This window comes from Ptychodera flava, unplaced genomic scaffold (assembly GCF_041260155.1).
Source record: "Ptychodera flava strain L36383 unplaced genomic scaffold, AS_Pfla_20210202 Scaffold_83__1_contigs__length_492613_pilon, whole genome shotgun sequence".
NCBI lineage: Eukaryota > Metazoa > Hemichordata > Enteropneusta > Ptychoderidae > Ptychodera > Ptychodera flava.
In genome coordinates, this window is record NW_027248405.1 from 188,250 (window position 1) to 202,532 (window position 14,283).

The window sequence follows — 14,283 nt, forward strand, 5'->3', positions numbered from 1 at the left end:
AGCTGCTTGCAGTCGTTTCACTTGCTAAGAAACAGCTTTATAAGATGGCCACTTACATTCTTGCCTTGTCGACTTCCCGCGGTCGTAACATATATAGGAGGGTGGGGGTGAAGAATAATATTTTCAGAGTTCTACGCACGACAATCCGTGACAAATTGCGGCCAGTCTAAGTGAGACAATTATACTCCATATATAAAGTACTTCAACATCCTTTATATCTTCTTGCTTTATAGTCTTTCCAATAATTCATATGCAAAACGGACCCATTCTCTAGAGTGTGATATGAAAAAGAAGGGAAATGACATGTAAAATGTCTTACTTTTTACATCTTCCATAAGTAAATTGTCCAATCTAACTATCATATGTCTATAGACCCTTTCAGAATGACGAAATGCGTCCAACCCTCTTAAAAACTAGCATACTCCATATTCCAAAAGCTACCAGAGACCTACCGAGTTTATGCCTTCTTCGAAGTTCATAATGCATAAGCAATAAGTTAGTCTGCCCTCTAGAGTCTGAAGGTGCAAACTGAAGGCGGTGCTCACTGTACGCGTTAAATTAACATTATTGGCGGGATATTAATTATAACTTGCGTCACCGTCCCATGATTTTATGCAAAGATTCTATTTAGATCATTTTTGGAGGGATATTTTTTTTCTGGTGGGATCTCATAACGTCGCAAATAAATAAATTGCACGAATCTGCACGTTTTTCCGCCCATCAGTCTGATTCATTTGGTTTGCTGGACAGTTATATCAGAGCAACTGATGTCGTTTCTTTGCAACACCAGATTTCATTGCAGACAACATCAAAGCTTGTCTAAAAAGTCATCATTTTGCAACACTGTTCGAAATTCTGTATTTGCCGCGCCGTCGGGTAGCCTCAAAGCCTTACCGCTTTCAAATCCATTATGTGTCGGCATAACTTTGTGACTGTGTTTTAAATTTACGAATCTTTCCTTTGGTTCATCATTGGTCATGAGATAGGCGCTTACAAGAAGCATTGCCACGACAAATTTTAAAACTCTAATCTGATTGGACAAAAGTCATTTTTAAGGCGGGGCTAAGAAGTAGTCGAACCTGAACCAAGTCTGTTGTTCGTGGACAACATTATTTTCCCACGAGTTAAGCTTATGGACGGTTGAGGCTACCCGACGGCGCAGAAATTACTGTAGTGCACAGTGACTTCGGGTATAGGGTTCATCGAAATTGTGAACACTCTGACTATGAGGCTCCTGATCAACGGCGAAGTTTTGTCCGTGGCAGGGACGATCTCTGCCTACCGCATAAATACGTTGACTAATAATATGTTTGACACGAGTACCATGTACCTCGTCACGTTGGATACAGCAGAGAGCTCTGACAATGAAAGTGATGGCAACGTTCGACGCCCAATACAACGAGTCGTTTGGCAGGACGACGAGGGAAATTTTACAGTAGATGGTCGTGACTCCTCTACTTATGAAGTTCGTGGGGTCGAGAGATCCCCAGTTACACTCACAAGCAGCCCACGTCGAAGTTCCACCGGCGGTTCTGCATTGTTCGAAAGTACCGCAAATTCCTCTACCAACCGTGCCGATTTGGGACTTGGTACGAGCTACCAAGTCCCAAGGCCAATTGGCGTTCGTCCACCGGGAGTTAGCCAGCAGCAGCCAGAACAGAGACGGAAAGTAATCAACAAAGCCGTAACAGTTATATCGTACACCAGCGCTGGATATCGAGACGAAAACATGGTTATTTTAACCCTAGACGAAAATGAATGCAGTTTGGAAAATTTCTGCATGAAAGTTAAATCAATCAACAACTGGGAGGAAGACACGATCCTTATATTGGATCGTTCACAGACCCCGATCAGCGAAAGTCCGGCGACTTCAGGTAAGCTTAAAAAACAATCGTTTGCCTGTAGGCCGTTAAAGATCAGGGGTGTTTTAGTAATTTAACATAATCTAAATGATGAGAAATGTTGACGTCACATACAAACTACTGAAATCCTGTTTATATCTACATTTTTGAAATGTAAGAATAATTCTTCATTAGGGTCTAAAAATAGCTAAAATTTCAATTAAAATGTCACTTTTTAGATTGAACTGTGGCAGAAATTCACGAGTGTCTCAGGCGATTATTATATCAACCTCTTCAGTATTAAAAACTTTTCCGCGTAAAATTAGTAAGAAAAATTCTTGTTCATTTATAACTTTTGAACTTATATCAACTTCAATTTAGAACCAAAACCTACTGGCCAACCTCGTGACTGAATGCACGTTGTGTACATCGTCGTAAAACTACGCGCCCTTTTACGGCGTCGAAATAGACTGGCACGCGGAATGAATGGTTGTGTAATGACCTGTTGTAAGGATGACGTAATTTGCATATTGATAACCCGGGCACATTTTATGAACATCCCTTAGTCTGGGACATCCTCCAAACAAAATTCAGCACAATTGCCCATGTAGTTTTTGATTAAAAAAATTATCACAAATTCTATTTTTAGACCAAATTTGCATATTCACAACCAGGTCAAATTGTCTTGAACAAAATAAGATCTGGGCATCTCCAGGCACACCTCCTTAGTCCTTAAAAAAATTCAGCCATGTAGTTTTGGAGAAAGTACACAAAGTTGATCGATCGACGGACAGATGACAGGCAGACATCCACTGGTCAGCCATAATCCCTATATCTCCAATGTCTGCATGTCTACAGACAGCGGAGCTAATTACAGGTACAGGGAAAAGGATAAAGCACATTTTCCCAGCACAATTTACCATTTGTATTATCATTGATTTTGTAATAAATTGTACTTTATAGGACCTGATTTTTGGAGAACACCAAGGAAGCTTTTTGCAGTGAGAGATGAAGACTATAAAAATTCATCTATAAAGAGAAAGCTCCAAAACGGAAATCAGAACTGCAGAATGTAGAAAGTGATTTAAAGATAATCAAGCAGCATATTGGAGAGATGGTAAGTAAACAATTCTGTTACATAAATGAGAGGTACAACAACTCTTGGTTATATGTGTCGGGGGGGGGGAGGCACTCCGATCGGAGTGTTCAAAGTACAAAAGTGTCAAAATTAGGGGGTCAAAAGTTTTCATTTTTAGCTAAACTGGGGGGGTCAAAAAATTACATTTTTAGGTAAAATGTGGGGTAAGAAATGGCTGATATTGATTTTGGGAGAAATTTTTTTTTTAAACTTTTTTAGCTCCGCTGTCAGCGACGCAGAGCTTATCAGATAGGTGGACTGTCCGTCGGCGTCCGGCGTCTGTCCGTCCGTCGTCTGTCAACATTTTTTTCAAAAATCATCTTCTCTGAAACCACTGGTCCACTTGCTTTAAAATTTTGTGTGCAGGTTCCTTTGGGTGACCTCTACCAATTTTGTCCATTTTGTGATGAAATTTGTATTTTTGGGGCAATTTTTCGCATTTTTGGTCAAAAATCATTTTCACTGAAACCACTTGTCAGATTCTATTCAAATTTGGTGTGCAGGTTCCTAGGGATGATATAAGTAATATATAGTCAAATTGTGCTGATATATGCAGGAATGGATTTTTGAGGCAAATTTTGCCATTTTTGGTCAAAATTATTTCAAAAATCTTCTTCTCTGTAACCACTGGTCCAATTGCTTTGAAATTTTGTATGCAGGTTCCTAGGGGTGACCTCTATCAAGTTTGTCCATATTGTGGTGAAATTTGCATATTTGTATTTTTGGGGCAATTTTTCGCGTTTTTTGGTAAAAAAATCATTTTCACTGAAACCACTTGTCAGATTTCTTTCAAATTTATTGTGCAGGTTCCTTGGGATGATATAAGTAACATATAGTCAAATTGTGCTTATATATGCAAGATTGGATTTTTGGGGCAAATTTTGCCATTTTGGGTCAAAATTATTTCCAAAAATCTTCTTCTTTGAAACCACTGGTCCAATTTCTTTGAAATTTTATGTGTAGGTTCCTAGGGATGACCTTAGCAAAGTTTTGTTCAAATTTTGGTGAAATTTGCATATTTGTATTTTTGGGGCAATTTTTCCAGTTTTTGGTCAAAAATCTTTTTCTGAACTGCTTGTCAGATTTCATTGAAATTTAGTGTGGTTCCTTAAAGGATGATATAAGTAACATGTAGTCAAACTGTGCTGATATATGGAGGATTCACCGATTGGATATTTTGGGGAAAAATTTTGCCATTTTGGTCAATTTTTTTAAAAAAACATCTTCTCTGGAACACTGGTCATCCTACAGATGACCTTAGCCAAGTTTGTTCAAATTGTGGTGAAATTTGCTTATTTGTATTTGGGGGCAATTTTTCCTGTTTTGGTCAAAAATCATTTTTTCTAAAACTGCTTGTCAGATTTCTTTCAAATCCTGTGTGCAGGTTTGTACAGATTTTATTAGTAATAAGTAATGAAATTGTTCCAATATAAAACATGTCAAGATCTCTAGACTTCTAAAAGTTGCTTGAAATACATATCAGTCAGGTGGCAAAAATTTAGATTTTCAACTCAACCTGCATATATATTTCCTGCTAGCCAGTTCATTTCTGCAGCAGATTACAGCAGAGCTCTTCCGGCCGCTAGGTCGCTTGTTAAGTCTTGGAGTCAGAAAATGTATAACCATATGACTAAATAAGTTGCCACACTTCAAGGGGGGGGGTGTCAAAACTGTGGTACACATATACCTTTTCTTTGTGAGTGCCCCCCCCCCGCATCAGTGTTTACATTTATTGCAAGATTTATACAGGTGTCACCAGTGTATTCTTGTTGTCTACATCAGTAAACACTCAGACTGGCAGACACATCTGTTTGAATGAGCTTTTGTCAGAGTTTAGATAGCACTTCAGGGGATGATCATGGTTAGGTAAATATTCACACCAGGACAATTTACGTGTAACTATATCTGGAGCAAACCATTTTAATGTCAGGATCATTGGTTTGAAAATTAAAGGCAGAAATTAATATATTGATATATAATCACATTCTACAGTGTCAATTTCATGACCCTTGTATTTCACATCTAAGAAATTTAATGTTTTTACCACAATTGTACTATACTATATAGTACAGCTGTGGTTATGGGACCACTAAGAGTCTGTGTGTGTGTGGATTTGTGTGGGTAAACAACTTAAAAATCCGAAACTGCTCGACGGATAAATGCATTGATATTCAGAGAGGCGCTTATAGCACATGGTGCCCAGGCTTCATTTGTTGATGTCCATGTGTAAACAAACAAACAAAACAAAAAAACACACACATGTAACACGGAAGCAATGTATGCTCCCAGTTTATATGTGGGTTGATGTTTTCAGTGTCAAACATGTTGTCATATATTGCTTCCTTGTTTACATGTGTTCGTTTGTTTATTTACATATTTTTCTTTACACATGGACGTCAAAAAACAAAGCCTGCAGAACACCCTGTGCTTATAGTGTCTAGTTGGTAGATTGTTCAAGTGAAAATGATTGAATGAGAGGTACAGAATTTGGGTCCAAAAATAAAAATATGGCCTTTGGTCAAAAGTCCATAACACACACTGTGCTGGGCTTATTCTGTTGAATCAGAACGGATTGAAGGTTTAATGTTCACATTTTGTCAAAATTAAGGTTTTGTCTCATTTTCATTTTATTTCGTCTATTTTATAACCATCTTTTGGTCTGTTGATCTTGATTTACTTCTGAGTATTTTCAATAAATCACAATAAATTCACTTCCTTTCTTCAGGTCATATTGTACTGTTTATGGCCATATTCCAGTATATATTTCTCATTTGTGTGTGTGTGTGTATCCATGTACCTTGGATACTTGAAACTTGGTTACTTTTTAAACAAATATTATTTTGTACTTTGCTCTTTTCCTAATACATGTATAGAATCACTTCCTTGAATGTCTTGTTTTTTAGTTTGATACCTCATACATACATAACAGTTTATGAGCAGTGATAACAGTGCTATATTTTAGTACAAGTAGACTTAAGAGTCTGTGTTGATGTATGTGTGGGTTGGTGTAAACAACACCTCAAATACTGGTGGGAAATTGCATTCATATTGGGTTACATCAATTACTAGTATACTGTCATTTTATTGGTCAGAGTATTAAATTATTGTCTCAGTCAATGTGTGTATTAATTCTGTTTTGTTGGTATTGATATGGTTATTTTACAGGCATTATTGTCAACTTAATTTTCATTGACTTTTTTTTGCAGAGAGGACTCCAGGGAGTCTTTAGTAGACCACGAGACCCATTAACATGCATGGTATGCCTTGAAAGAGCCTCATTTCCGTTGTATGCATGTTTCAAGTGTAATAAATAATAGGGTGCTATGTATGTAGCATTCGCTTACATGCTTGTCCAAATTGCCGTGGTGCAATACCTGAGAACGCACCACATCTGAGAGGGTTGGAGCAAGCAATGCTTGGAAGTGAATACAACACTAGTAGTGACAGAGAGATTGCAGTTGCTGTTCAGCAAAGGCCAACCAGTGCTGGTGTGGATCAGTTTAGCAGTGATGAGCAACCTGAGATCCCCGACGACGACGATGATGATGACTTCTTACCAGAAGTAACTTATCATACTGGACCGAGAAGAAGCCAGCAGAACTGATTTTTTTTTGCATGGGTGACTGCCCTGTAATTCAGTTCAGTTCAGAGTTCGGTTCAAAATGACTCTTGGAACTACAGTGTATCTTTGTTTCATCATTGTTCAGTGAAGTGACTGTTGGATTTATATTATTTATATTCTATTTGTATAGTTAAAGATGTTTTTTGTTGATCCATGAAAAAAGATTGTAAAGACTGAAGGTAATTGCCATCATCAGGGTTTTCATAAAGAATTGAAGTAGAAGGAAAAGTAAGAGAAGTAGGCGGACAAGCTTTTCGTTAGATAACGATCGAGATCGCACGCAACTCTTCCAAAAGCTGGAACACAGTTAAGCTGTACAATTTACGTTTCGTTTCTCCTTAAATTCAATAATATTTTGGTAAAAGTAGCCGGAAAAATTACAAGAGTAGGCGGGTAATTTAGCCGGCTACCGGCTTCTAATGAAAACCCTGATCATGTAACCACAGGGTGCTCAGGCTTTCTTTGTTGATGTCCAACTGTAAACAAGGAAGCAATGTATGACATGTTTGACACTGAAAACATCAACGCAAATTTTACTGAGAACTTACATATCAACTGGGAGAAGTCATGCCCACCCCTCCCCCCCCCCCACGAAGGAGGGGGACAATGACTACTCCCAGTTGAGTATGTGGGTTCTCAGTAATATTTTGGTTGATGTTTTCAGTGTCAAACATGTCATATATTGCTTCCTTGTTTACGTGTGTGTGTGTTTGTTTATTCACGTGTTTATTTGTTTACATTTTGTTTACACATGGACATCAACAAACAAAGCCTGGGCACCTTGTGATCTGAATAAGATACAACATTTAATAAGGTTATTCAATGTTTAATTGACACAACACATGGCAATTGATTGCCTCACTGTATCATCATTGTTCGATGAAGTGTGTTGCATTTATATTTGTATTTAGTATAGTTAAAAAAAATTTTTTGTCGAGCCATCAAAAAATTTTCTTAAGACTGAAATTGCCATCATGTAACAGAGTAAGATGCATGAAGTTAATCAATGTTTAATTGACATAACACGTTGGGTTTATATTTGTATTCTATTACTAGAGTGAAAACATGTTTTTTGTTGATCCATGAAAAAATGATTGTAAAGACTGAAGTCAATTGCCATCATGTATCCACAGGAGGCTTTGTTTGTTTATATCCACATGTAAACAAAAAATATGTAAACAAACAAACACATGTAAACAAGGAAGCAATATATGACATGTTTGACGCTGAAAACTTTGACACAAATATTACTGAGAACCCACATACATGTATATAGTCATGCCCCCCTCCCTCCTACAATTAATTGAGGGGGACCATGACTACTCCCAGCTGAGTATGTGGGTTCTCAGTAATATTTTGGTTGTTTTCAGTGTCAAACATGTTGTCATATATTGCTTCCTTGTGAACGTCTGTGTGTTTGTGTTTGTTTGTTTGTTCACTTGTTTATTTGTTTACATTTTTGTTTACACATGGACATCAACTAACAAAGCCTGGGCACCTTGTGATCTAACTGAGTAAGATACAACGTTTAATAAGGTTATTCAATGTTTAATTGACACAACACCTGGCAATTGATTGCCTCACTGTATCATCATTGTTCGATGAAGTGTGTTGGATTCATGTTTGTATTCTATTAGTATAGTTAAAAATGTTTTTTGTTGATCCATGAAAAAAGATTGTAAAGACTGAAGTTAATTGCCACAAATGATGTAACTGAGTAAGATACATGAAGTTATTCAACATTTAATTGACAACACATCACAATGAATTGTCTCAGTCATGCAAGAGGTATACGTGAAGGAAGATATAGAATTCAAGAGAGTCTGAAGCGTGTCAACCCAACCTACCACAACCAACGACAAAATGATACAGTGAGACAGTTAAACCCAGTACCCTATTTTTCCCCGTATCATGGACACAAACTTCACGTCGACCAAAATGAAAAGTTGGTGTATTTTGGAGTTACCCACGTTCTGTTTTCCGATGGTTATAGCCGGAAAATTGTTGCACATTTAATTATGCCAGTGAAAAACCCTATCATAATATACAACGCCTATAGAGACCTAATATTAAAGGGGAACACAGGTCCAGAAAATACATATATTTTCTTAAGGGGGAGATGTAGGTTCACTGGCAATTTTTAGTAACCTAGATTCAAATCACTACTTCTCAAAAACTAATAAAGATAGCTAGCCCAAACTACTATGATATATTTTCTGATTGCTCTTTATCACAGCTTCATGTCTGTTGTGTTTATTTTACTGTATGACTGGAAATGTGCGTATGATATTTGTGAAAGTGTGAATTATTTTATAATCCGTATTGTTCTTTCTAGAAAAATTATGTTTTCGGCAAATCAAGACAGAATGACTCTCTTGATGTTATATGAAAGTTCATGACCCAGTTCATAATCCAACAAAGTTTCAAAGTGTTTAGATCATTAGAATTTTTGTTACAAGACTTGGAAATTATGACTCCGAAAAGTTACATTGATTCATAACTTCTAGTTCTTGTAACAAAAATTCCAATGATCCAAGCGCTTTAAAACTTTGTCGGATTACGAACAGGGTCATGAACTTTCATATGACATCAAGAGTTTTATTCTGTCTTGATTTGCCGAAAACGTATTTTTGTTAGAAAGAACAATACGGATTATAAAATAACATACACTTTCACACCAATCATACACCCATTTCTGGTCATACAGTAAAATACACGGCACAGACATAAAGCTAAGATAAAGAGCAATCATAAAATATGTAGTTTGGGCTAGCTATCTGTATTAGTTTTTGAGAAGTAGTAATTTGAATCTAGGTCACTAAAAATTGTCAGTGAACCTACATCTCCCCCTTAAAGTACACTCTCAGAGTCTCTGTAGTACCCTTTCTTTGTTTTATACCAGTTCTATTGTGTGCGATAAGCAAGAAATCAAACATCAAAAGTTGTACAGATTTGTTTGTTTTATAAGTCATGGGCCCTCACTGGCTCATGGGTAATGAGTCAGCTATATGCAGAAGTGATCAGTCTGGCTTTGTTTACTGTTCACTTCTGCATATTCACTGGCTTATTACCCATGAGCCAGTGGGGGCCCACGGCTAAAACAAACGAATCTATTCAACTTTTGATGTTGAATTTCTCGCATATCGCATGCAATGTAAGTGATACAAAACTAAGAAAAGACACTGCACTACAAGGAGTAAGGTTTAAGAAAATATACGTATTTTCTGGCCCTTTGTTCCCTTTAAAAGAGGACTATGGGATATGGTTCGAGTGGATATGGGGCGAGAGTTTTGCTTAGTTTTGTTCATCCAATCGTATTTAAAACAGTACAGGACGAACAAAATTTGCCCACCATATATACAAAGCCGATCAGCGAACAACCTACCCGCTGAAAGAAAGTGGCCTGAAGTAAATCAACGCTTCAACTACGTAATCAAAGGAGCTCTTATTGAGATGCAACGACGAATGCTGGTTAATATGATGGATGATACTCATAAATTCTGTGTGTCATTTATATCATGCCTGGGCACCCTGTGATGTAACTGAGTAAGATACAATGTACAAAGTTTAATAAAGTTATTCAATGTTTATTTTCCTTGTAATTGACAAAACACTTGAATTCTAAATAAGCCTTGACGTATACCTCTTGAACGAAAGAAGGCCGGACATGGTTTTCCTTCAGTACGATGAACCTACTTCACCTACCGCCCTAGCAACTTCATTGTCCAATTCTTCATGTGTACGACGATGGATATCATGTCTTTTGCAAAATCGGCTCACAGTGCTTTCCGAAACCCAAACAGATACAGAGATATGAGACACTTGATCATGAGACTAAATAATTATCAAGTGATGTTAAGATTTGATTGTAGATGTGTGGACGTGCAAGCACTTTTAAGAATTCAATAAAATCTTTAATTTGGTAAAGATTGAGTAATTTTATTATGATAATGTGTAGCTCATGCTGAAAGAGTGGAATGCATGGTCATGTTGGAGAATGGGTTATGACTTCCAAAAAAAAATATTCATTCGATTCAGTAGTTTTAAAAGACTCTAGTCTATTGTCCTTATTACAGAATGTGAAGCCATATTTTCAATTAATTCTTGGCTGTGAAATCACACGACTATTCAACTTTGTATATATGGGGTAATTATGCAGGTGGGCCCCAAGTAGTGTTAATTGACAATTATCTGTTATGATAGTCTAATATTTGACATTCATTCACTTGACCGGGCTCCATGCAATTGAAATTGTCTATTTTTGTTCAAATAAATCATTCACAGTATATTTTCTTACTCTATCTATAATGAATATAATGATGAGTACAAAGTGGTCTTGATCCAGTCTCACGTGTGGTTCTGAAATGGTCCAAATGGTTATCTCAATCTAGACATTCACACATGCCATGACGACCACCATAAGCGAAAGGCCAAACCAAAAACAGCACTTTACTTGCCACATTCTTACAAACTAAGTACATCATGCACATTTGCTAGTATTTATGATGACAACAAATATTTCAGAGGTGTACCAAAAAAATTTTTGCGAACACCTCGAAATCCAAGATGGCGTCCAAAATAGCCGCCAATTTGACTAAAATAATTTTTTTTTAAATATAACATTTCCATGAAATCTTCAAATAGGACTTGATTGGTGTCATATTAAGAACAATAAAATTATCTACGTGAAGACACCAAAGTTAATTAATTTTAGGATGATTTACATAAGAATTTTGAGCAAAAACTTTTGGCATTCTTTGCTAAAAATTAGATTACTTCATCTACATATTTCTACATATATCAAATTTTATACTCATTAGTGGATAATCATTATAATTTTCTAGGACTTTGGCCATATATAATATTTTTTTGTTCATAATTGTCAGGTGTATAGCATTTTAAATAAAACACAGCGTTTAAAAGTCAACGATGTGTAATCACAAAAAGTGCTTCCAAAAGAGCCGCCATTTCAGTCGACTATCATTAGGTATTTTGCAGATAACGGATTAGATGCGGATTAGAATAGCATATGTTTGGTTTCATATTCAAGACAATTAAAGTATCTACACGATACTAAAGTTGATTTGTTTTCAGATGATTTACATAAGAATTTTAAAATGGCAGGGGGTGCATTTTTTTACATAAAAATACATCTCAATGCCTGTTTGCATACATTTTCACATATAATGTATGAACAGTATATACTAGACCGACTAGCTATCTTGACATTGATATTATAGTTAATACTATCGTGGAGATGTTTCTTTATTAACCAACTCGGTATTGAGAATTTTGTTGAAAACTTTCTCTATAATTTGTAGAAATAATATACTAGAAATAAACAACTATTTACTTTGAAATGAAGTAAAGTTTACCATCTGTTGTTCTGGGGATCGCCTGCACCGATTGCACTTCCAACAAATGTGGGTAAAGGAAAATGAACTAAAATGCAGAGGACTTTCCACTTGCCCAAAGAAATGTAAGAGTACAGTTGGCCTATCAACACATACTCTGGTAACCGGTGGGGGTGGGTTAACTCCCATAGACGGCTTTACGGTGAGGGTCCGGTTATGATGCTGATTGGTATCTGAAAGGGTATAGACCTTGGTTTGATAAAGGGTCGGGAATTGAAATGGACGAATCAAACAGAAGACCAATTGCATATTACACACTTTATAAAGGGGTTTCGAAAAACAGAACCCTCAATCGTACAGAAATTGTCTTTGCATGACACCCAAGTAGAGTTTTGACGATATTTTACTACGATTGGCCCATTAATAGCCAAAAACAACACGCTCCTGCGAATGGCAATATTTAAGAAGCATGCATGGAGAGATTGGCACCGGTGATAACTTTGCGTGTCACATGAAAGAAAAGAGATGATTTGATTGGTCCAAAGTTAGGTCACCGGTGGTAAAAAATCGCAAGGCGTAGCACTGTAGGTGATTGACCGGCGATCGAAAACGTGCGCCCGAGAAATATCAAAACGTTTTCATCCCTGCGATTCGACCGACGGTCGAGTGCGCCGGCAAAAAATCACTTTCAAACCATGTAGCACACTAGCCGACAGTCACCTGAAATGTGCGCCCATCGGTCAAATCGTCTGAAGTGTGCGCCATGCATAATTATATTACAAATAACATGCATGACTAAGTATAAAATTCTAATTTTCTAATTACATCGGGAGGGTAAGAGAAAGGGTATCCCCGTATGAATACCAGTCGAATTACCCCCTCCACTCACAGGGTTGATGAATATCCTCCCGAGGATGAGGCTGAGTACTCAGAGGCTCAATAAGATTCAGATTCAACCCCAAACACAAATGATTATGCGGCAATGTAAACCCCCACCCCACCCCGGGGCATAGTGGGGTTTTGGAAATTGGTCTTGTCAAATTTGTCAAATGCTCCACCCCCTGGGGCAAGACATTCTGGAAAATCCCCACCTAAAACAAATAAATCCCCCACATTTTCCCGACCTCAAGGTGTGGGGCATTTCACGTCCGTGAAAATGACTAGTTGGGTCGAAAAGAAGCCATTGCCCCACCCCTTCGGGCATAGTTTCATGGCAAAGACAGTCTAACCCCCCACATTTTTCCCGTATCGGGGTGGGGGGTGGGGCTTTACATTGACTGCCGCATTACATCTAAGTATTGCTTAAGTCTGTATCTCGATCGTATCAAGTACTTTAAAATTAAATGTTCGGCTGCATTCACAAATTACGGGTAGGGGAGGGGGAATCATGGGGGTGGGGGAATTTGAAAGTTTATGGGTTGTAGAGAGGGGATTTGTAGGGATTGCACTGGGTAGGTGGTGGGTTTTAAAAGTATTTTGTTCATTATTAAGTCAAGTGGAAGTATAACTAATGTTGATCATCATCTGCACAGAAACATTTGGACTGAATGACATAGTTTTGGTAGGTGATAGCGTCAAAGAATGCACAGAATGGCATAAAAATTAGGTCAATTTTGAAAAAATTTCCCACCCCAGGGAGGGGACCCACTCCCTTACCTTCGCAATAACACCCTGGCCGGCAATTACTTGAACCCAGCCGCCTATGCTGAAAAATTGTAAACACCCTGGTTTTATACTGATCTTTAAAGAACAGGCAAAAGTTACTAAAAACAAGCTGTAAATGATGTAATCACCCTTACAAGAAATAGCAGAGAAAACAAAACCATGACTGAGACAATATAAACTGAATATCTTTAAAAAGAGGAATGACTGTCGTACTTTCTAATATGAAGATGTCTAATAAACAATATAGAAACCGATGGAGGACTGTAAAATGAAAATACGTTTAAAGTGTCTGATAAACATTGCACCATGTTAGGGACTTTTGAAAATTTCCATTAAAAATGAGTAAAGCCTTATAGCATGCAAAGATGTAAAATCTGACAGATGTCTTGGACTGCACACGGTTACTTTCTAGTAACCGTGGACTTCAGTTGTTTTTTTCACAAGTTAAAACTAGAAAACTCTCTGATTGATTTAGAAGTGTCATATAACAAACAATAAATCATAAACTGTATAAATAAACTCTGTAGAAAACAACAATAAAATATGTAATATAATACTAGTGGTATACACAAGATCAGGCTAGAGAGCAGTAACATGGGAGACTGAAAGGGGGGGGGGGGTAGGATTTGAAAATTTCTTCTAGTATAGAAGGTGGGATTTGAA

General features: G+C 37.2%; 1 long non-coding RNA gene across 1 annotated transcript; it reads left to right on the plus strand.

The window, feature by feature from the left end:
- Window positions 1-801: 801 nt before the first annotated feature.
- Window positions 802-7,068, plus strand: LOC139128991 (uncharacterized). Its single transcript, XR_011551482.1, has 3 exons — window positions 802-1,874; window positions 2,805-2,958; window positions 6,186-7,068. It is a non-coding gene; the product is annotated as an uncharacterized lncRNA (long non-coding RNA).
- Window positions 7,069-14,283: the final 7,215 nt, after the last annotated feature.